This window comes from Phasianus colchicus, chromosome 11, assembly GCF_987193195.1.
Source record: "Phasianus colchicus chromosome 11, bPhaCol1.hap1.1, whole genome shotgun sequence".
NCBI lineage: Eukaryota > Metazoa > Chordata > Aves > Galliformes > Phasianidae > Phasianus > Phasianus colchicus.
The window spans coordinates 18,123,957-18,149,399 of record NC_143446.1 but is presented as its reverse complement, the minus strand read 5'-3'; the positions used below and the strand labels follow the sequence as shown (position 1 = coordinate 18,149,399).

Sequence of the window (25,443 nt, the reverse complement as noted above, 5' to 3'; positions counted from 1 at the left end):
AGCTCTGCTGTGTAACAGGCAGTGGATTGGCTGAGAGCTGGTGCTTGTGGGTCAGAAACAGCTGATGAGGATGATGCTGCGGGGGGTGTCTGCCAACCTGATCAAGAACTGGAGATGGAGGTGGATAAAGCCTTGTTCAGCCTTTACAATCAAACATCGCAGTCATCATAGCGGCCTTCAGACACACTGATATCTGCTAAAAAGGCAACTGGAGGTGCACAAGCAACCTAGATTTCATAAACAGATCAAAGAAAATGTTGATGCTGGACTTCAGAGGAGCAGAATTTGGCTTGCTCAGGGAACTAGCAGGTGCAATGCTATGGCCAGCTGCCCTGGGGAGCAAAAGGGCTCTAGGAAGCTCCTTGATCTTCATGGAAAACCTCCTCAAAGCCCAAGAACGATTCACTCTGATGTACAGGAAGTGGAGCAGACGTGGCAGAAGGCTGACTTGGCTGAATGTGAATCTCTGACTGAGCTCAAACACAAAAAGAAAGTGAACAGAAGGTGGAAGTGGGGATAGCCTGCCCAGGAGGACTACAGAAATCTTGCCCAGACCTGCAGGGGTGGAATTAGGAAAGCCAAAACCCAGGCAGGGTTGGAACTGGCAAGGAATGGGATGCACAAGACAGGTTCACTCATAGGTACCCCTGCAGCAAAATAAAGGCCAAAGAAAACATCAGTTCCTTCTGAAAAGAGCAAGAGAACTACTGACAAAGGGTTCAGAAAGGATAAGGCATTCAGTGACTGTTTACAGCATTTTTCACTGAGAAGTCCTGCTCTTAAGCCATCCATGTCTAGTTAAATAACTTCTTTGTCCAGAAGAATAAAGTGCTATCTACTATAGAGGAATATTTTGTTCAGGAGCACTTAAGATGGGCATCCATAAGTCTCTGAATTTGCAAAAAAATTCAGCAGAGAGGGCCTGAATGAAGAAGAGCTGCAGCACGTGATGCATGAGGCTGAGAAATGTGCTTGTTTAGCACCAAAAAAAAAAAAAAAAGGCTAATTAGTGTTTTCAGCTGGACAAAGCTCTGAGCAATGTGACCTAACTTAAAGTTGGTCCATACCTTCTGCACAAGGTTAGATCAGATGACCTCCAAAAGTCCCTTCCAACATTAATTATTCTACTATTTTCATGGTTTCTCTTTCACTTGTATATATTATGGGACATTAACTTGTAAAGCAGCACTTGGAAATAATTATTCCGAGTCCATGCAATGCTTTCAAATGCAATAAAACATTCCATATATATTTGAGAAGCATTCTACTGCTGGTAAAGAATATCATGGCCTAAGAGCCAGTCAGCCAGAGCCAATTAAAGCTCCATCAGCCTCCCATGACACCCAAATGCCTAATTGAACCCGTACCCTCTGCGCGAGATGGAGGTTTTGCTTTCTTCACAGAAGCCCGAAATGGGGATTTCACTGCTGTGCCTCTGCAAATCAAGATCATTATCAAAACATAACGATCAAAACAGGAGATGCCTGCATTGATTAAAATAATGGTATTCCTCCTCGAAGAAGAAAAGACGTCTTCCCTTGCAAAAAGACAATCTCAGATGTTTAGTTACAAATACCCATTTTAACCCTCCTGGCAAATGCGGAATGTGAGCAGGAGCAAAGGATGCACATGCATATTTTGAATTAAACTTCAAAAGCAAGTGGTTCATTAGCAGAACGTGATAAAAAGTAAGGCATGTTTGATTGAACAGCCACGGTTTTGTAAAACCTGAGTTTGATTCTAAAAAAGAAGAGAAAAATTGAAGTGTATTTGGACTGAAATATATAAACTTACAATAAAAAAAAATCACTTGGTATTTATAGATACTGAACAATGCACTCATTATTATTCATGCTCATTACTGTTCATTTTGCTACTGTCACAAAAAATATGGCGAATGACTGACAGCTTTTAAAATATATTGATGTCTGAAGAAGGAAAATAGCTGAAAGATCTGGAGCTTTGAATTCTGAAATCTTTATGCGTTGCCAATATTACACTAATTTGATCTGACCTTAATTCCTTTTTTTTTTTTTTTTTTTTTTTAATTTAAATCTCTTCAATCTTTTGAGTTAATTTGAGTAATCTTTTCTTTCCTTTTTTTTTTTTCTTCCCTGGGAGAATTCATGATGTACTTCTACTTGGTTTCAGTAAGCTGTGAAAAATCACTGCACATCAGAAAAAGTTCAAGCAACATTTTTCCCTAATTAGTCCATAAAAATGCTAATTTTTCTAATGAACCAGATTGAAATATCACAGGAATAGGTAATAGTGCAAATACAGAGTTTGCTTATGGGGTAGGCTTTCCATTTTGCTAATCACTACAGCACTGAGCAACTTACAAAGCCAATACTGTAATGAGGTTAGAGAGGCAAAATATGCTCAGTCAACTTTTGTGCAAAATAATGTTAGTTACTTGCATATGCATCTACTCACAATAACCATGCATTCATTTACAAATGTAAAAAAAACAGAGCCCCAGTATTTATAGCCTGAATTCTCAGCTGCATTGAATCCTTCCATCCCCATTACAAGCAGAGCTCCTCTGCCTGTTTACTCAAGCTGAGGATGTGACCATAAATCTTTATTCTGCCCAATTTCACTGTTAATACAGACCATTTCTGAAAGCGATAAAATAATACTTTCTTTTTTTCATGGGCCAGTAGCTAATAATGTCTCCAGTCTGAATTGTACAAGCAAGAGACTGAAATCACTGTCTGTCTGCCCCACAGCATCTTCCTCTATTTTTTTCCTGCATTTACACTCTTGCTCCTGCCTTCTGTGCTGGCACACACTGAGGCACTTGTATCCAAGCCACAGATCGAGGAAGGAGCGGTCTTTTTTCAAGTCAAAATCCAGTAGAATCAATGAGCTCTTAGAGGAAATCTCCTAAGGCTTGACCTTCAGGGTGGCCTTTTACTCTCTAAAGCCCATGTAAAACCAAGATTCTACCAGTCAACACTTGGCAAAAGATTTAAAGAATAGGACTGTTACCTATTGGTGGCATCAGAAATCTAAGCAGGAATTAAGCAGCTTGAAAAAGCCTTTAAATTCAACTTATCACTCTCCCAGAGCTCTCCATATATTCTTTATGACCCTGTGTTCCCTCACCCCTTTGATCATTCTATATTGAAGTAGTCTCTTGTTTAATACGTAGCTAAGATGACTGCATGATAACATCAAAACAGAAAGGAACATAAAGAACATGAAAGAATACGAAGTCAATAGCTTTGCCAATCACAATGCATAAACAGCAGAGTTAAAAGCCGTGGTGTTACAGTGCTGTCTTTATGCTCTCACAAAGCTGCATGCAGTGCTAAGACCAACTACAGATTGAAACCAATGATTAAAACTGCATTGGGTTTGCTTTCTTCTTGCTTTAATTGTTCACTGTGCTCAAGGGGAGATCTATGAATTCAGCACCTATTTTTGCCTGCTGTATCAGCTGATATAACTGCTGGAAATAAGGGTTTCCAAGCATGTGTTTCCTCAGAATTCCATAAAACCTTCACCCTTGTACCTCCATCCTCATCACAGAGCTATCTTCCAGCCTGCTCCAAAAGGGATTTTTGACAAGATGCAAACAGGGACAAGATATGTTTGTTCAAATCTCTCTCAAGCTCTTTTAAAAACTAATTCCAACTCAATAACAACAAGAAAGTCTTGTAACAAGATTTTGTCTTCTTGATACGCAACATCTTCCTGCTGCAGTGTTTACATAAAACCGCGCGGTACATGTCGGAAACCAGACAGACTGAAAAGTTGATGCCTACTGTCTAGAACTCATCTCACACTTGGTTCTCATGCCATATTTCTTGGCTTCCTACACTCATGCTAATCTGCTAAAAATCATTTTACCCACTTGGAAGGCGACATCTCACTTGCACTCAGTTCTATTATTCATCAGACTACTGGGATGGCAGCTCCATGACTGACTGCTAATTATACTTTCCCACTGAATGTCAGTGGCAGTTGCATTTTCAGCAGCCATTTATTATTCTTCCCAAGGAGTCATGAGGTGGAAGCTGAGACCTATTGAAGTCAGTGACAAAAGCCCCATTGACTTCAATTGTGTCAGGAATTCATCCTTTAATGGAGAGAGCTGTTTAAGCGCTGTTTAGTAATATGATGTCAACACTCTGAGATAAGAACTGACACCAGAACAACCTGCATATTACCAGCAGTGCCAGGATGGGACACAGCACTCAAGCCCTGCACACCATCAAATCCCCATCTCAAGGCAGTGCAACATTCGGATTTCCGGCGCCTACAGACAGAGAGCAGCCTCCTGTCAGGTCAAGCTGAGTGCATGCAATGTGCTGAGAGCAGCTGTGCTTTGATGCTGTGATGGAGACATTCATTTGGTAGGCTGGAATCATACCTTATCCTGTAGATGGGCAACAGATTCAGCACAGCTGTTTGCATTTTGTGATAGCCTGCACAGGGCAAAGCCCATCCTCAAGGTAAGCGTATCAACAGGCTGCAGGGACACAGCCAGGTCCAGGGGGAGGGAACAACAGAAACCTCTCATCTATCTCCTTCCCACCTGCATCAGCCCAAGCAGGTACAGGAAGGACAGCCATCTCCTGAGGGCAGCAGCAAGGACAAGCTGAGCTGGAAGGCAGCATTTAGCAGATGGCTGAGACCAGCAGTGTTTTTAGCAGCCATCCTGTCCAAACCAAGCTGGAGAACGTTCTGCATCACTCCATCTTTCTCATGCAGCTAAATGATGTTGGCAGTGGGATGGAAGCCTACCATTTGCATGCAAATCATATTTCAAGAACCTGACTTTAAAAAGGAAGGCTTGGATACATTTTAAATCCTGCTCAAGCCAAATTCTCAGCCAGACTTCACTAATCCACATTTCTGGATGCTTCTGCATCAAGCAGGTGCAGCTTGCCAGTCGTTTGTTTCAGGAAGGCTCCTGTTCCTTCTGCTCTCCTGTGCCACAGCATGCTCACCCAAAGAAATCCACTGCCCTCACTCTGGTTGAGTTTCCAGAGCATCTAAACTACAAGCACCTCAAAAAAACATCTGAGTTTGCTTTTCTGATAGCCATTTTAGTTCTGGTATTCAAGGACAATGCTTTGTACCCACCTCCCCCCAAAAAATAATTTTTAAAAAAGGTTAAATTAACAGTATTTCTTGTATTTGGAAGGACACACTAAGAAATACACAATACTTGCTATGCAATATGTGCTATGATAAAATGGTATAAGCAAAGACAGAATGTAAAAAACCACTTTCGAATCAAAAGCAGAATCCAGGGTTCGAGATTACAAATAAATAAAAATCTACTGCACACTGCACAGGTTGCTTGCAAAATTAGACAATTAATTCTGTGTAAACTAACCTATCAGGAAACCACACTGCGGGGATCCTGATAGCTGGTCTTGCAGTATGCTATATTAAGAAAGGGTGCTTTAATGAGATCCCTGGAGAATCTCCATGGAGTTGGATCTTCCTCCTGGAAAGACCATTTTTATCCCATTTAGCTGCCAGTATGTTGCACCTCTGGTACACATTTGAACAAAAAAGCTATTAACACAATTATCAGTACCTATCGTGCTTCTTAGGATTAAAAAAAAAAAAAAAACAACAACTGGGAACCATTGTCAATATGTTAGATTCATCAGAAATAACATCTGCGTATAAAAATCCACCACACTTACAACCACTTGCAGGCAGAATGGCAGCAGCACAAAGAAAGCTTTTATATAGGAGGGTGTAAAAATGCATTTTTTAAGAAATAATCAGGTCATGATTACACCATTTGCAAACTAACTTTTCTTAACATTTCAGTTTTTATTTAAGTAAATGTATTTTGTAGAGCTTGGACTGGACATTGCTAATGTAATAGAATTACGATACCAATATTGATTTGCAGTAGTTTCATAATTCAAGTTAAAGAATTAGTGGCAATACAGATCCAGCAATAACTGAATGCAAACCAATATGCTATATCTGCTGTGTTATTGTGGTGCTGCCATCTAACCTGGGCCAGCTTACGTGACACCATCTGCCAGTAAGGTCCTGGCTGAGACAAACCACAAGCACTGGGTTTGGATGGAGGAAACAAACCTAGAGGAGCTCACCTATGGAAAGCCACAGCTGCAGTCAGCTCCCCAAATGGCAGCTGACTTGTGCACGTTTCAGACATCCCTAATTGATTTCATAAAACTAGGAAACTGAAAAAGAGCTCAAATACAATCTTTCAGTCCTAATATTTACATTGGCAAACATTTGTTTATCCGTCAGCTTTGTAATCTCGAGGCTTCTGGAGAGCCTAGGACAGTCTCTTAAGTAGCTTTCTCCAGTTTTGATTAGCTGACTCCATCGCCAGCCCTATAAATATTCTTAACATTTGCACCCAGTGGACCAAGTATTTTGTTGAGCAGACTAATTGGTTCACAACCCCTGCTAAGTATCAGCCATATCATCCCTAACTGCCACAGGCAACTATCATCATTAGCCAAGTGACAATCTCCCAGAGAATTTTGGCTCTTTAATCTCAGTTTTCCCCGAGGACATCAGACTTATTACGGGTTAAACCTATCAGAGTTCGTTCTTCCCTATGCTGTATCTCAGCAAAGAAGGATAAACCTTGCAAACACGGCAATAAAAAGGAAGAAAATGTCTGCATATCCCTAAAGGGGCTGCAGTGATCTATAGACCTTGGGGCTAAGGCAGCAAAGACACAGGGACAGACTTTGACTGCATACAGATCAGCTCAGGTCTGCCACCAATTTCCAGGAGGCCATCCAGAAAAGCATGATTTAACTGATCCCACTCATAAAGTTGGTCCTTGATCCTTTACCGACGTGGTGTTAATGCCAAAATAGCTTTCAGGATTGTCCCAGGAGCTGCATGAATGCTCCACACCCAGCAACACCTGCCCTGAGCTCTAGCACTGGAAAGCCCCTCCATGCCACACAAACCTTAAGCCAGAGCCTTGACTTACACACATTGCAACCCAATGAATAGAGTTGCTGGTGCCCATGTTGGCAATGTGCATGGTGCCCTGGAGGGAGCAGGGAAGGAGTGCAGTTGGACAAGCAAAGCTCACTCCGTGCTACCCAGCATCTCTCATGGTTGGCACCTAGTCATTATTTTTGGTAGTCATAGGTTATGTTAAGAAAAGAGGAAACACTGACATTAAGAAGAGTCAAAATTAAAAACAAAGAAAGTAGTTACTGGATGAGAAAAACTGGAAAGAGAAAAGGAGAGAAGAAACACAGGTCAAAAGCTGGAAGAAAAGCTGAAAAAGAAAATAAAGGTGGGAAGAATGAAAGAAACTCAGAGAAGACAGATAATATACTCAGAGAGCAAGTACCCGCTCAAAGGGTACCAGCTTCAAGCAATGCACATCTGCCCCCAAACCTTCACTGTGATTCCTAAATCTGGAGACCTAGGCAAGGCATGAGGGTTTCTTTCAATTAAAAACAAAAAAGTTCCCAGGAAAAAACTTTAAACTGCCGGAAAGACTTGGAGTGTTAAGGAGTATTAAGATCTCTTGCTTCAAAAGACAGACACATCACAGACATCAATAGCTCACAGGATGCTATTCAGAACCGTAGATGCTCCCTCTATTATTTTTCCTGAAATAGGGCAAAAAACACAGTTACAAAGAATTCTTCCCTTCATTGCACCTCTCCCCTTTCTAAAGGAGAAAAGCAATCATCTTGCTGCAAAGTCCTCTGGCAGTCTTCGGCAGCGAGCATCCTCTGGATTGCCTGCTTTCAGACCAAATTATTTGTCATCTTAAAAGTATCATTAACTCACTGATGGTGCAGATTCACCTGGCCACTTAAGACCAGTATGGGAAATGAGATTTTTAATCACTGATCCCAATCCCAGCCTAGCTAAAGGCAGTGAGATGCTCGCCTACATGCTGACAACATGATTTGTAATGCACAAGAGTGACTGTTGCTTTCCTTGGTTAATCAATGACAGATTCTCTTCAGCTCTTCCACTGTCATCTTCCAATCTTTGTTTTTCACTTCTTATTAGAAGGGGGAGGAACAGACAGGCTTTGGCACAAACTGTACATCTCACAAAATAGTGAGAAGCCAGGGAACCAGCTCATGGTCAAGGATCTCAGAGGGCATATACAAAGAAAAGCAGAGCAGATACCTTGTGTGTCTTTGGGGTGATGAAAACACCTCTGATAAGCTGGTCTTAATGATGTTTACAGAGGCAGTGTTTTATTTTCATCAAGTATTAGTGCACATACCTTGACCCACCTAACACACCTGTGTGTTTTCTTCACACTCTGCCTCCTTCCTTCTCTCCCTATACAATAAACATTGGAACAATCCCCAGATCTGCTTTCTTGAAACAGCAACTTTCCTCTATAGCTTCCATGGGCTGCTGCAGGGATGCACTGATAAGCTGCAAATCCTTTGCCAATTCTAGCCCAGACTCATTCCATACTTTTTTCATGAGTTTGTTGTCTCATATAATGTCCATGTTGCTCTGTCTTCTGTTTCACGCTATTTTTACCCTCTTTTTCCCTACATTTCTCGATCAAAACAAATATTTCAGTGTTCCTTCCATTTCCACCTTATCTACAACACCAATTAAAAAAAAAAAAAATAACAAAAGTGGTCAAAGCAGCAAATGTGCCAGAGAAAATAGTTGTTAATAGAAAGAAATGAAGGCAGCTCACTCGTGGACACTGCTGCTTGTGTCCAACTCTGTAACAAAACCATTAACTACAGTGTTAACCATCAGAGCTACACCACAGTGATACCCCCCACCACAGAAAGCCATCAGCAAGCACTATACTTCTTTTTTTTTTCCTCTTTGAGCCATGCTGAGAAGTCTCTGCAATTTGTAGCTTTGGAAAGCCTCCACGTTCACATTCTAATTTGAAATGATATCTCCCCTGTCAAAACATGCCTGGGGGCAAGTCACTTATGAAAAAAGGCAAAAAAAAAAAAAAAGGCAAAAAAAAGATAGCAGTCTGAATCTTCTCATCTGCTCTGAGTCATAACATCTGCCACTACAAGTTCCTGCAGCCAAATACAGGGAAAATGCAATCTGCAGGGAGGAGCCCCCAAATAAAAGTGATGCCCTAAAACAGAAGAAAACTGAATCACCTCTCCATAACTGCAGAGAGACATGGATGTGAAATATTAGAATCAGAAATCATTAGTAGATGAGCTTTCTGGCATTTCCCATATGCCAGCACATGACAACGATACAAACTAGTAGCTGTATATTCATACCTACGTTCATGCAAACACATTGTAGATGGGTAATTTCAAATGTCATAATTCATGTCTCTAGAATGAAACTATAGCCTGGTACCCTCCATATTGAGCTACTTTTTTTTTTTGTTTGTTTTCCTTCCTCATCAGATGCTGCCAGTACTCCAACTACTTTCCAGGAAGATGAATAATATCATGTTCAAAAGCCCAAGGCTAAAGTTACTGCCTGTTACACAAAACAGTTTGTAAAAACACATATGTTGAAGACCTACTGCCTCCCAAACTCATTTATTTTTCCAAGAACTGCCATGCCTGTTAAAGAATTCCATGCAAAACCACACCTAAGTGGCAATCAATTTAAATCACTGGGTCCATATGTCTCCATTGTGTCTATATACGTTACATCACCTCTATCCACTCAGAGGGCATTATCTGAATGAATGAATACTTCCAAGGAAACTGTGAGGAACCTTGCAGAAGGCAAGAATCAACAATGCAGGGAGATAATTACTGCTCCTATATTTAGAAATGGCCTGCGACCTAAACATGACTTTCCCAAAACAATAATAGATTTGTTTCAGTTTATTTCACTGAAGTTTAAATCACCAAATAGACCCCAGCCTATGGGAGCCTGAAAAAGAATTGCATTTCTATTGAATTATTTTATTAAAAAAATAAATAAAAAGAGAAAAACCTTCAATATAAAGCATCTCCTCAACAGGCCAAGGTGGTGATTGTACAACTGAGATAGGAAGTTGTGTACAGAATACATTAGGAAGGACTGCTAATATATTCTTATCTTTGACACTAAGTATAACCGTATTCAGAGGACAACCAAGACATCATAGAAAAGACCAAACGGGTCAAAAATAAAGAAAATATTAAAGGGTTCTTTAAGAAGGAATGAAAGGAATTGGCAGTATTTCACATACAGAGGAAGTATTCATTCCTTGAAATACGACAGGCATATACAGGTATACACGACAACAAGTGAAACAAGGTCAAACAGTCACTTTCCAATTAACACGTTGGAATTAAGAGACAGCAAATTTAAAGTGGGAAAGAAAATCATAATAAGTAATTGACTGTGAACTTTCTGACAAAATATTACTGATAGAAAGGGCATCGTGGTTAGGAAAGTGATTACACGTTAGAAGTGTTAATAATACTTTCACAAGGCAGGATGAGAATTTAAGGGTTATTGATCTCATGTTTTGGGATGGAAGCCAAACACTAAGTGCTTGGTAAGAAGAAAACAGTTTTTTCAGGGTTGTGCTGTTCCTTAATTGTTATAATGAGAGTTTACAGGAGGGGGGTAGGAAAGCTCTTTTTTCGGTTGGTTGGTTTCTGTGGGTTTTTTCCTCCCCTATCTTCTTCAAGATGTTGAGTCATCTAGTATTAGTTACTCACAAAGATAGGTTTCTAAGTTAATTGGATCTTTAATCGGATTGAATAGGGTAATTCCTACCTCTCTGTTCCTAATGGATGTTACAAAGTCATGAGTTAAACACTGAAGTGCTGCTCTGATTTGAGAGCAGCTTCTAGGGAATCCTTAGGCAAAGACAATTATTCAGATGTCCATTTGAGAAAGAAAACGGTTGTCAAGGTCAATAGATTTCCAACAGTATTTTGGAATAATTACTGCCCAGTTAGTCGATTATTACAGGTAGCAAGAACATTCTTGCATGATATTTTTCTCCAAAGAAAACAGTTTCTTACATTTTAATCATCCTGCTCGTTTCAAGGAGGACATTACCATAATAAGACCAGGTTTTAGCAAAGTCCAGAAAATGCCCACGTTCTGGCCCAGAAGTAAAAAAAATACTGTTCAATATTGCTGGCTATGGGAAATGTTGATGGACACAGGAGGCAGAAACTGTTGACCTGTGCAGAGCTGCAGGTAATTCAGAGCCTTAATTGGTCACAAAGAGTTTATGTTTCTGTTAAACAGTGAGGAGGAAACATGATGCTAATTTTCATTGAAAAGATCTCGGAATAAATACTCTTCTCAAATCCAAAAGCAATATAAGAAGTGTTGCTAAACAAAGTAATAATTTTGCAATAAACTTGTAGAAAACAAAGCAAAACCAACATATAAATAAACCATCTTAAGCAAATCATTTCTCACTGCAAAACAAGTACAAACTCAACTGGACTTAAGACAGCATTTCTCAGCTTCACAGGAAAAAGCCATTTTCTGTCCTGGCTAAAGAGCTCCAATAGCAAAGAGGTGTACAGCCCTTACAGCACATGTTCCACTTCCATTACAACTGTAGATCCAGAGAGAGATCTACAAGAGAGCAGCAAATATGCCTGGACCATGATCTCCAGTTGACTATTCCACTTTCTCATAGAAGAATCACAACATGGCATTTAACTCAACGACTGCCTGGTTATCAGCACTGTGAGCATTTGAAACAAAGCATGTTTCCCTGGAAAAAAGACAATGCAATCACTGATATCATGAAACTATTTCATGAGGACGAATACGTACAAAGATACTATGCATCCAAAATAGCAGAGACCAGTAGGCTTTCTTGTTGGATTCCCTAAGTTTGTTTTAATGGCACAAAAGCAGAGCCCTTTTAAAATTTGTGTGTGTCACATTTGAGTCAATAAAGTGAAGGGCAATCGAGACCACAGTGACAGCTCGCTGCTGATAAGGAGGAGCCCAGACAATCCATGACATGCCCTTCACTCCTGGGGAACGTGCCATGGCTCTCGAGGGGGAAATAGCCCTCAGCCCCATCACGTCTAAGTGAAGCTGATTGCTCTGTCTGCTTGTGGAGCGGCAGAGCAAAGAGCCCGCGGTGCCAAACGCCCAAATGGCAAATGGGAGGCTTCTCCATCATCATTAACAAAGCAGAGAATCCAAATTTGCTGTTTTGACTATGTAACAGATGACTCCAGCACTGCCAGCACTCAAGGTGTTTCAGTGCCAAAACTCACTTTGCTGAGACATATGCTCTCAAATTCAGAAAAAAAAGCACTCTCCCACCAAACAAAATTCCTTCCTTAGATTCTACTTCTCCTTTTTATGCTTTCCATACACGTTCTTCCTTTTTTTCCTCTCTTTTTTTTTTTTTTTAAACTTCTTCCTACAACTGACTTCTCAGGGCTCAGGGAATTTAAGACACTTGAACCCTTCTGTACTTTTCCCCATTGCCTGCAAATCCTATCCAGTAATGTGTATTTGACTGACCCTATCACACAAGATATCCAGCCTCGATCTGAACACACCATTATGCATTCCAGTAGTTAATCACAGATTTAAAACAATGTGTTTAATGTCCAGTTTGACATTGTCTAGCTCCAGCTTCCAGCTATTGGCTTTTATTATTCTTTCCTCTTCTTGATTAAAAAGCTGGGTATGCTTCCCCCATGAAAATACTTGTCCCTATAATCAAGTCCCTTCTCAATCCTCTTTTTGATGAGCTAAGCAGATTAAGTTCTCTAAACCTCCCACTAAGGGGAATTTTCTCCACTTTTCAAATCAATACTGTGGTTATTTTCTTGACTTATCAATTTTGCAAACTTTTTTAAACTGCTATCACCAGAACTGGCTACAGTTTTTCATGCACCTACAAGTGCTGATCCTATGTCAAAAGGTCCTTCATCCTCAGCATCCCATTGGGAAGCAATCTGCCCTTGCCTGCTGTGCCCCTTCCCCATCCTTTCAGGATGACTCCCCTGACAGATATACCCCACAGCATGTTCATTAAGGCTCATACTCCTAGGAGGATGGGAGGAGGAACGCCTTGCCAGCTCAGTCTGTTCCAAATAACTCATTATTTTCACACTCCCAGAATTGTCTTACCCACAGTTTTGGCAGTGGTCATTAAATTTCCATGTCCAGACTATTGATAGAGACGTTAAACAGACTCAGGACCAGTTCTCATTGTAGTGAAGCAACACATTTCATAAAAGAATCCTCATGGACAGATACCATTTCAAACTTGTTGGACAAATCTTTACTCATCAAGCAGAGTGCTGACAGTACTACACACTAACTTTTTTTCTTTTAAACTGAAATGTCAGTAGATACCAAATCTAACACCTAGAGAACTCTGCCACAAAGCTGCTTCATTACCTGTACCCAGCATTCACATAACCTCACCAGGAATGGGCTCCCTTTGTTGAAAGCTCCAGAGTCTGATCTTAATTGTCCCCTGAAACACCATATTCATTCAGCCCTCAATCAACTTTACCTCTGTTTTTGGGGGGATTGATGCCAAACTCTCCAGACAACCATCCCCTTCCTCATTTTGCTTTCTCTCTTTGCACCCATGCTGCTCTGGTGTGCCCACAGCACACCACGATGCACAAGAAGCCAACACCAGAGCAGGAGGTCTCCCCAGCTCACACATGCAGTTCTTAAGATAACCAGCATTACTGTCTGCTCACTTGGAAGTATTGGGGCCCTACAGAACCCCAGTAAAAGCTGTCCACAACCCTTCTCATTTCACTAACAGAGACAAAAATATTTCAGCATCCTTGTATGACACATCACTAACTTTTCCAAGAAAGGAAAGGCCATGAAGACAGACTTTCTGATGCACATGCCATCCCTTTAATCCACCACACCTCTCCTAGCATCGCTTCCATCTGCTCACCTCAGTCAATCTCCCTAATTTTCCCAGGGATGCCCTTTTCATCACCCCGCAGCATCCCTGCAAGTCCCCGCTCCAGCAGCACACTGAGTACCATGCATTAAATGGAGCTCAGCCCAGCAGTCAGTGATCCTAAGTGGAGTGGACACGTCCCGTCTCCAAGGTGTGCTGCAAATTGCTGGATTAGCACTGCACAACCCTAAAGCAGTGAAGCATTTGGAATATAAGCTGTCGTACATTATTTACCTGTAGCAAAGTTACAGTTCAATTACTGAGGTAATATCTCATTCAGGCAGGGAGCAAAAAAAAAGAAAAAAAAAAAAGAATGCAAATGAGTGAATTTAAATTCATTTCATTTAAAGGTCTAAAATTTTTTAAGGGCCAATTCCCTCTCAAGGGACATTTGGATTCAGGGATTATAAGAAACATAAAACTATAAATGGTTAAATGGATTGCCATTGCTTGAGCTTCAAAGCTTTGCATACGTTACTCTTTTCAGGGAGTGCATTATATAAATAACACTGCAAAATACACTGCTCCTTTCTATAGCAGCACTATGTAAGGATAAAAAATTTGGTCAAACCATGACCCATTACAAGGAGCTTTGTGCACAGACAAGCTTAGCATATATTTTGGAGGATGATAGCGGGAGAGGTCTGTACAGAGAACACTGCTCGTCTGCTGAATACAAAGATTATCCCAGATTTTTTTCCCCCCATTTTGTGATACACGATAAGATTTGTTTGCTGCCTGCTTTTTTGGTTGTTGTTGTTGTTTTTATTTTTATTTTTTTGTTTTGTTTTTTGCAAATACTGAAACATATTTCTTATGCACCAAGGATGATATTTCCATCTAATTCTGCTGTGGAATTAGGTGAGGTTTCACTGCACAGAGCTGCCTGTCAGCAGGAAGGGCTCACAATGATGATGCGTGGGTAATTAGGGAGGTAGGAACCTGCACACGTGGAAGTCAATTGGAGAAACTTCTGTTCCTCAGGGGCTGCACAACCAGGCGGGCTGTGTTCCTTTTGGTGCCACCACAGCTACTGCACTTTACCTTCATTACAGCACTGGGCTCTGTGGAACTCAGTTCTCATCAATTCCCTCAGTGTGCTTCCCAGCAGGTCGGCACCATTTGAGCAGGAATTTGCCAAAAAGCACCATCAGGGATGCTGCAACCCAACACAAGAATCAGAGAGAGTAAAAATCCCAGATTTAGGTGAGAGCCTCGTCCAGCCTCATTCCATCAGTAAAGGAGTGGTGCATTTGTCATGCAGGTAGTCGATTCTGAGCGTGTATTTCAATGGTAGCCCTGTACATGGAACACAGTAGGTATTTCTCTGCTTTGTATGCCTGGGACAGCCCTTCAATCACAACTGCTCTGTAGCTTACAGCACCACATCTGTAGTTTGCACGACTTGGGAAGCAGGAATATTCACTGCTGTCTCATGCTGTTTTGTTTCCAGTCAAAATAAAAGACAAGAACATGCCACTCGATAGGAGACACTGCAGAGAAGTTTGTCACATGCTTGTTTGCCCATGCACACAGCCTGACCCTGTCCTGCAGGAGCCCAGATGGTGGGAGCCAGCGTAACTCAATCAGCCAGCCCAACCACCGCCGTTTGTATCAGTCACGGATCTGAGCCATTACGCCTATTTCTCCAACTGGTTAGGTTGTAAATTAGATTTTCATCACTCTTGGGACAAAAACCTGACTCTGCAGAGGTCAGAGCGAGTTTGACCATCTATTTCAGCGGCGCCGTGACTTCACCACTGGTTTCTGTGTGCAATATTAATCCCTAAAGTCACGCCAGTGTAGTGAGTATGAAAAATAAAATAAAATCTTCCATAGGTACAAATACCAATAGCTCAGCAAAGTCAGACTGTGATGGGTGTGAGACTGATTTTGCAGATATTTCCATAGTCTACATAGTCTACAGATGATCCTTTATTATTGATTCTCTAATTTCAGTAAATTTAAAAACAAACAAAAAAAACACCTGCATATAAATAAAAGCCATCGAGTTAATCACTGCTGTTAGTTGAAAGCACTCTTAAGGTATTTTCCAAGGAAAAAATAATTCCGCCCTGGAAAAGCAATTTTGTTTTTCCTATAAGTAGAGCAATCTTTCATCAAGACTAATTTTATTTCAAACACTGGGGCTTGCGCAAAGGCACCAGCTATTATTTACCAAATGCTGTTGCAGTCTTCTGTTGGTTTTAATACAGAGGGCAGAACAGGCTGATGCATCTTTCATATAAACCATAAAGCTGCAGGGATGCTCCCCTTGAAGGCAGCCCTCTCTTCTCCTGCACAGCACCCACAGCCACCAGCCAAGCACCGAGGCTGACACAACTTGGCCATGGCACATGCAGAAAGCTGGAAAAGAAGATGCAGACTGAAAGATGGATTTGTCCAATTTTCCTTCTTCCTCTCAGAAGGCTACTGCCTAAAGAATTGATTTCATCCAGGATGCCGGCCTGAAAGGAGAGCAGCAGCCTTCCACATCACCTTTGGGGGATCCCATTAAACAGAGACAATCAAAAAGAGATTTTTAAAAGCAGTGAAGCCATCTTACTGACCAGGCTACACTGAAGGGCGAGAGGACACACTCAAGTCTTTAGACATGCTTCTTTGAAAGTGCAATCGTGCATTGTACTATTTGATAATAGTTAAAACTTCTACTCAGTAGGGCAGGTCCCGCCATTACAGATGCCCTTCACTCAGGTTCATCTCATCTATAAACCTCACTGCAGTGCACAGCTCCCTCACAGCACCAAGCTGGCTAGAGTTCAGAAAGCATTTCGACCACACTTTCAGAAATATGGCTTAAGTTCTGAGTGGTGCTGCGTGGAGCTAGGAGTTGGACTCAATGATCCTTCTGGGACCCTTCCAACTCAAGTTACTCTAGGATTCCACACTTCCTTCCTCACCATAAGCTCAGAGGACGGGATGGGCATGCTACTTGGAGTTTTGTTTTCTCATCACAGCTAAATCTGCTGTGTGTAGGCTGCCTGTTGGGAATGCAGCACAGGGCTGTTCCGAGGCAGACAGGTCTGTTCCCACCAAGCTCTGTTCTTCCCAGTGTCCTCATCACCCCTAACCCAAGTCCATCCCCACCGCACCTCCACTTTCATCCCATCTGATTGCTGATTCAGCAAAAGGAGAAAAACTGCTTGAAAAGAAAAATTGGCAATTTTCTCCATAAGTGGAAAAACGAGAGGGCTAGCAATGGTCAAAAGAATATATGAATACTTAAATAGCCTTATGGAGAATGTAACATAAATCTCGTCCTTCTTAAACAGACCAGGTGCTGGAGCTCACACTCCCAGCAACTAGCAGTAGTTCAGCTGTAACAATATTACAAATACTAATTTTTATGATAAACTGTTTTCCATCTGCACTTTGTGGAGTTTCGTACATCCAGGTGTAATGAAGGAAGAAGGAAACATCTGCTAAGAGGAATGCTGCAACCTCAGAAAATAGCACAGTGCATTCCATAAAGGGTGCTGGGATCTGACAGCAGTATAAAACAGAGGCACCAAGCATCCCAAGTATCTCTGCCTGCCCTTATCTGTTTATAGAGCACACTAATCAACATTTGGATATGCAAATGTACTTATCGAAATCAATGTATAAGACAGATACAAGGACATTAATTCCTTGAGAAGGAATTAATCCCCTAGAAAAGGGGGAAAAAAAAAAAAAAAAAAAACACAAGAAAAAAAACAACTTGAGTTTAGGGCATTGATTCTGACACACAACAGGACAACATACCTAAATCTGAACCAAAAATCTAACACCACAAGTAAGAACATGAAATATTAGGAAGACTCATACAGCACATCTTCAGATACATAGAAATATCTTCTCTGGCTAAAAGCATGCCCAAAATTGTGGTAATAAACTTCTAGTTACTGGGACTAGTACTAATTCCTCAATAAAGCATACAGAAGTGCTTTCCTTTTGGCATTCACTGTTCTTCCTGGAGATGACAATCTGTTAACCACTGACCCTTGGTGATGAGTTGGATGTATTCCTCTATATTGCGTGGACACCCATGGAGTATGGCATCTACTCCACAACCAAAAATAAGAGAAACACAGAAATACACACCAGCTTACTCAGCAAAGAAACCTAATATTTTTCTCACCTACTTCAACACAGCCATAGATTTGTTCCCTGCGAAGTAAGAACATTCTTACATATCCACAGATCTCCAGCCTTTGTGATGTTTATTTCTCACTGGAATGTTTATTTCTTGCTGCGGAAGGTAATAAATAGCAAGCTTGTTCTAAAGGATTCAGATTGACTCATTCCCCAGGAATCCAGAGGGACACATGGGAGCAAGATGAACACAGGACGCAGCATACAAGTACGCAGATTATGAGTGGCAACGATCTTAGCCTTAGCATTGGGGGCAAACGATGAGTTGAGTTTTGGTTCACTGTGGTCCACACATAGCAGCAGTTACTAACTGCAATGCTGTACAACCCCTCCCAGCCCAGCAAGCCAGTAAATCATGCAGGACCCAACGTCTTTATCTAGGAAAAAAGAAAAATCCCTAGATTCTTTTTTCTCACCAAGAGGGAGGAAGAAATCTTACAGAATGCCAATGAGAAAATAAATGCCATGACAGCCCGCAATTCTCCTAGCCCTGGAATACTTTTTCTTAGTTACCATTTTGATGGAAAAGCACATCTATATTAGCAAGGAGCAGGGCTCCATGGAGCAGGCAAATATAGCAAAATCACACTGAGAACCCCAAATCCACCTGCACACAGTGCAAAGACTTTGCTCTAGCTGTACTCAGGAGGCCACAAATGAAAAGCCCATCAGTAGCGTGCCTGCACAAAGTAACTGATACTCTGAGTTTGATTCACCTAAAAGGAATCTGGTTTGTGCAGTCACCCTGTAATGCCAACCAAAGGAACAGCTGAAAAGCTCCCATCACAAGATGCACTCCACAGCTAAGCCACCAGTAGCAAGGGACGACATAAAGGTGCCAATAAACACTGAAATAAAAGCAGGATTCAGCATGTATGAACTGCGTGAAGGTTGAGAGAAGATAGGCAGAGCCAATATTAGTATCTTGGGTGTATATGACAGCAATAATTCTACCTTCCTCTTGCCCTTTGAGTGCTAAGTCTGTTATTTCCTCATACAAAATAAGATAAGCAACCAATTTCTTCTGCAATGACAACCTGGCAGACATCTCCAGACACAGGGGCTGCAGGACATGCCAGGCTGCCCCAACACCAGGCAGACAACGACCAGACCCCATGTGCCATGTTGCATTTCATTTCCTCATAATGCAGCACGGTGTGACTCCACAAGACCTCGCAGGATCTTACATCTCAAGACAGCATGACAGGAACGGTTCAAAAGGCATTTGGTAGAGGAGCATCTTTGTTAGACTTGCTTCTCCCACTAGTGGATTTTCCCCCCCCCCCAAACAGAAGTCTGACTGAGAAAGGACAATTGAAACTTGTTATAAAACACTGAGCACATTAACACTAGAATATGGTTTACAAGTAAGATTTCTGCTCTTTTTTTTCATACCCATGCTGCTGGCCAGGCTCGGCACTGATGCATCATTTTTAATTATACATAATCTGAGGCTGTTATAAGGTCAGCTTTGTGCTGGCAGGAAAAAAAAAAAAAAAAAGAATCTTTAACAAAACAGAATTTCTACTTTGCTGGACAAATATACCAAAAGAAATTGTGGCATCTTGGCGAGTTGCTAAGCAACCAGCAGCTCCAGTGTCACTTGTTTGGGATCAATTCAAGTCATTCATCAGGCATCGCAGCGCCAGCGAAGGAATTCCAACAAATGTGCGCCTTGGGAAAGCCACAGGGACTTCCTGCCTCACAATGACACTTTCTTTCTTGGAAGATAAACTTTGTAGATGTTCTTTTGATCTGTGTGATATGTTAATTCATTATTCTCAGCATACTGCTAATGGGAAAGGCTATAATTAACTAACTGCAGTATTGTAAAGCATGCAAGATAAACTGTACTAATTAGTAGTGTTTAAAGTAGTCCCTGGTCTCTCCCACTGGGGAAACTGGAGGATCCTCTCTCATCTCAGCTGCCACTGTCCACCACATCATTTCACACAATGCACATCTACCTGCTTTCCTTTTTTCCTTCCAAACAACCAATAAAGTACATTTTTATTGGCAAACAAGATGGCTCCAATCCAAGCCACCCGCGGTAAACGTAAATGTCGTGAATAATATGGTCCTTCATTTAAAGGAAGGCTCATCTACTGTACTTCTTGGGGGTAGAGAAATGGAGTATTATGCTTTGATTCACTGCATTTAATTAATGAAGCAACACACACTAAACGTCCATAGTAATTACATTCATTTACTCTGAGAATGAGTTAAATGTAATGAAGACGTATAAAGACGTATATAAGAGAAGAACAGCCTCTTTATTTCAGCCACACATTCAGAATTCATTTTATCCCTCTTTTGATAAAGACAATAATAAATAGCCCCATTTTAGAGAAGGAACTGCTTTCAAAACTTAGGGCAAAACTTCTGCAACTCCAGGATTGCTGCACCCTGTTTGACTAAAGACATTTAATGACACTTTAGTGCACACTATGCCATACTCCACACTCCCGAAGGAACCTACAAACCCTGGTACATTATCATTTGCATCTCATTTCTATGTAACACAGATTGGTCTTGTGCTCTTCTGTAAGCCAAACTCTGTTGCCAGCAGTGCCACGGCCTAAGGACCATGGAAAATGGCTAGCAAGAACCCCGTTTTCTTGCAGACATTGGGAGAGGGTTTGTTTGTTTTGAAAGACAAAGGAAACCCATTACTTTGAAGCAACAGCAAAGTATTAACACAGCAACAGTCACACACGGATTCCTCACACCAATAAGAGCCCCATGGGAGCAGTGGGTGAAGGCCCACATGCCCAGCTCCAACACAGCAATGCTGCTTCCATTCACGTATGGCAATAAAAGAATAAATCACATTCACAGTCGGGTGCAGGCTTCCCTCCCCTCTCCTCCCCCCCTCATCTCCTTTTCCCAGATTTTTAACCACATCATAATATTTTCTGTTTGTTGCGTACGGATTAGTATTTGTGAGAGCTGCACAACATGTGTTTAACACAGACACACCAAATAAACCCTTGACAGACACAAAAATACTACCTGTCAAGTCACACTGAAATTCTTAAAAACATGCTTCAAGCAACACTGTTTCCATCTAGAGCTGAGAATAAAAATGCTTTCTATCTATTGAGTTACAGTTGAACACTGAATGTTATCCAACATCACAGCCTAACTCCTTTCAGCCCCAAAATAAGAAGAGTAACGTTAGTTGTGCGAGTGATGGCTATTTCCCCTCACTGCACCTGACTGCTGGAGGACACGCAGAAGGCAGCACCTCTCAGCACGATGAAAACCCGAACCTCGCTGAGACCCGATGCCCCCAGAAACGGCTCATTGTACGTAACTGCAGCCGGTACAGCACACCGAGGATCAGGTCATCGTGCAGCTCTACAGCAGTCACACCACTCCCCCAGAGAAGGGAAAATAAAAAAGAGCCACACACACCTGAAGACATCAGCAATTCTTTTGGTACCGCAGAAAATAATAATAATAATAATAATAATAACAATCAGATACTCCCCAAAATCATCAGGGAAAAATAAAATATATCATAATAACAATAAACCAAGCAACAACTATTTATCACAAATGAACAGCATCCGGGCTCGCAAACTTGAATCCCCCTAACCCAGCACGAGGAGCGGCATCACCATCACCACCACCATCACCACCCCCGTCCCTCTCTCCCCCCGGGGCTCCGCACCGCGCCCCGCACCCGCCGCAAACTTTCCCGGTGCAGCGGCCGCTCAGCAGAGACCTGCAGGGAAGGCAGCCCTGGGGAGCCGCGGGCACCTGCCGGCTCCTCCGCACCGCCGAGCCCGGCGCGGTTCCTCGTTGCCTCCCAGGGCGGAGCGCTCGGGAGCGGCTACGTTACAAGGAGAGGAAGAAAGATTAACGTGAAATTCAGAGGTTGCGGTGAAAAAGCGAAGAGAGGCACTCCGCTCCCAGAGCACCCCCGAAGCTCTGAGCTGGACCCCCACGCATAGCCCCCGCCGTTACCTCGGGAAGAGGAGGCAGCAGCCGGTCCTGCAGCAGCAGCTCCGCAGCCCCGTCCCGGCTCTCCAAATTAATCGCTCCACCCCTCCAAAAAAAAAAAAAAAAAAAAAAAAAAGCCTAACCCAGCCCCACTACACACCCACGAGAACGAAGAGAGGTCCCTCCGTGACTGGCATCACTATCTCCTCCGGCAGCGCTTGCAGGGAGCCATGGCAACGAGCCCCTGCACCTTCCCAAACCTCCGCCCGCCTCCCCCAGGGGGGCCGTGCCGGTCCCGGTCCCTTCCTTTTCCACAATCCCGGCCCCCACCTGCCGGATCCAGCAAAGCCTCCGCCCCGCCGCGCTCCGCCGGCGGCACCTGAGGCTGGGAGGGACGAACGGACGGACGGACGGACTGACGGACGGAGGGAGGGACAGAGCGCAGCCCCGGGGCGCCCCCTGCACGCCCGCGGGGGGGCACTCGCGGGTGCGTGGCGGGAGGAGTGAGATGTGGAGGGTTTGGGGTGACCCCCCCCGCGGTGCGCACATGGTGGAGGGCTCCTATAGGAGCAAAGTGCGGCCCCACACCACCGCTTTCCCTTCTCTCGCAGTGCACAAGTGTCATTTCTTTTCAGAGGAAGGGATGTGAATGAGGAAATCTTTGCTGGGGATGGTCCCCATCCTCCCTGTCCTCTCCCTTGTAACAACACCCCATCTTTTAGGTATCCAAACCACACACAACCAAAAAAGCAAATCAGAGTGCATTGGAGAAGCCAGACCTTTTGCCTGCATGCTTCATTTCCATCACCCCTTTGTTGCACAGGCAAAATTTGTAAGCACTCAGCAAAGGCTGAGATCAGAACCCTGCGGTCACTGTGCTCAGCATCTGCCCAAAGTAGCTGTGTGCAGGTGATGAAGGTCAGGCACAACCATTCTGTTGGGGTTTGGACTTCTCAGACCATTCTCTGCCTCACTGCTGATCTTTGGGTTTTTACTGGTTTTCCTTTCTCTGAGCTTTGTCTAATGTGATGAACAATAATCACAATGAAACATTCACCAACCTGTGGTGAGGCACTGGAACAGGTTGCCCAAGGAGGCTGTGGATGCCCCATCCCTGGAGGCATTCAAGGCCAGGCTGGATATGGCTCTGGGCAGCCTGGTCTGCTGGTTGGTGACCTGCACATAGCAGGGGGTTGGAACTGGGTGAGCATTGTGGTCCTTTTCAACTCAGGCAATTCTATGATTCTATGAGATGATGCTGTGATAAAACTGTAAAACCACCCCACTGAATCTCAGCTAACATTCATGGGGATTGTTACCATTTTGGGTCAAGTTTTTTTTCCTACAGTAGCACTCAGCCTTGTTTGATGTTCTGGCAAACGAGTGATGTTCATCTCCAGCAGATGTAGGTGGCTGAGCTCACTTATTGGATAGGAAGTAAGTAATCAAAATTAAGGCAAGATACTATAAACTGAATGTGGTAGTAAAAGAAAATGTGAGAACTGGTAGGAAAAAGTGTAGAATAATTGAATATATTCATTCTGTGCTGAGAAAGCAAATGCAAAAGTGTTAAAGCAATGTTATGTTTGCTATTTTAGTTATGCAAAGTCAGGCAATTCATAGATAACATCTTTATATTAAACTATGCTTCTACTGATGTGTACCCATATGAAAGCCCATTTCCTCACTGAACGTATGGAGAAAAGCTTCTGCTGGGTAAGGAAGCCATGCAGTGACTGCTTGGCAAGTTCTGGTGCCGGGCACATGGATTTATGTGCAGCTGAGATGGAGCCCAAAGCACATGTAAGGAAATGGGAGTTTTCCCTTTGAATCCAGCTCTCATAGCCAAATCCTGAATTGACTTACTGTTTAGTCCAAAGACAGTCAAATGCTATATTTACAGCACATTGCTTTCCAAAGCAACCAACAGCTAAGCAACAGGCCTGTGCTCCCATCCAGCGGAAACCTCAGCACGTAAATGGAAAAGGAGATGGATGCAAGGGGCTGCCTTGGCTGTGTCAGGGCTGCCAACGCATCCAGAAGCCATTTGACCCCCACATAAGCATGGCCATTCGATATGGAGTCACAGTCCAGAAGCAACCAAAGATCTGCTGAGGTTTTGGCAGTCCCTCGGTTGATCTTTGCAGGGCTCTGCTGCAATGAAGAAACAACAATTTAATTACTTACAGTGCCTACTGGAGGCAGGACTGCTGCCAAAGTCAACTTCCCACGCTGCCCATACCCGTGTTGCCATTAACACCCGCAGGTACGCACGAAGGCAAACAGAAACAGGCTGGGCTGCACAGTGCAGTGGCTACAGAGATTTCATTTCTCAGAGGCTGGCCCAGCTTTTAGGTCCTCTCTGGCAGTACGATCTCTCACCAAGACCTTCCTACTTTTCCAGTCTGCATCATGCAGACCATTGTATGGTTTTCAGTTTTTGACACATAGCCGTGCAGAAAGTCCTCTTTCAGCTGATGGAAAAGTCAAAGCACTCAATCTTACCAAAAGCTGCTCCACACTTAGAAACTGAAACGTGTTCATGTTCATAACAAGATGTGGCACTGATTACATCCATTGCCAAGACTACGGTTTGCTTTGAGTGTAAAAATGCATAATCCATTGTACTTCAGATTACCCAGGTTAATGAAACAGGACAAATGCTACAGCACTTAAGTCATCACAGCCCAAAAATACAGAGAGGGAAACACAGTTTAGGTGTGTCCATAGTTCTACAGAATTGCTCTATATTTGGGGATTTCCTGCTGAAAGTCAAGGAGTCTTTTCATCGTACTCATTGCTTGCTGTGAGATTTAGAGAAACACTGCTAGAGACACTGGAAAAATCCATTTAATCTCTCTAGGCTGGCATTGATCACATATTTAACATTCACATTAAATGCATGATGTTTTCTCATATCAACTGTAAGAAAAAATACCCTGAATATTTACTTCAGGAGTTGTCTAAAGAAATGAGAAGCAGTTGAGGGTGTGCCTGCCTCTACTTTAACTCATTACCTGATTCACTGCACACACTCCCTTCAAGAAACACCCACTGTGTGAAAATCAGTTCCAAAATCTGATGGGAGGCTCAGAAGATTTCCAATTTTACTCTAAATGCCATTGGAGCTACACAAAACACTTGGGACAAAAGATTTTCTTTAGAGAAAATTCATTTTGCTAGCAGTTGCCAGAACACATCCCACTGCCACGGCTCGTTAATAAAGATGATGTAATTTTTTTGAACAGGTAGATATGCAAAAATGTGAACATACTTGAATATCAAGAGCTGCAATCTGCATTTTTTTTTTTTTTTTAAGGGATAGGTTTGTGGGAATCAGGTCTAGACCTGGACAGATTAAATGGCCGACGTAATTGACTTCATGCCAACCAGCATTTTTTCCATATCAAAATTTGTTTTGTACTGCTGCAGCATTTCACAGCATTTCCATTAACTTTGGAATTTTTATGTTTAAATTATACCAGCTGGGATGTAAGCAGAGAAGA

The 25,443-nt window shown here is 42.5% G+C and overlaps 1 protein-coding gene across 4 annotated transcripts in view; it reads right to left on the bottom strand.

Moving 5' to 3' along the window:
- Positions 1 to 22,222, bottom strand: part of CHL1 (cell adhesion molecule L1 like) — a 109,075-nt gene extending 86,853 nt beyond the window's left edge. For 2 of the 4 annotated variants that reach the window (XM_090148456.1, XM_090148459.1), the window contains exon 1: positions 21,962 to 22,061. The gene's annotated coding sequence lies outside the window, so the exon portion shown is untranslated. Of the gene's footprint in view, positions 1 to 21,961; positions 22,062 to 22,097 lie in introns of those variants that run through there. The other 2 variants (XM_090148460.1, XM_090148457.1) reach the window with 2 other exon arrangements.
- Between the last annotated feature and the right edge of the window lie 3,221 nt (positions 22,223 to 25,443).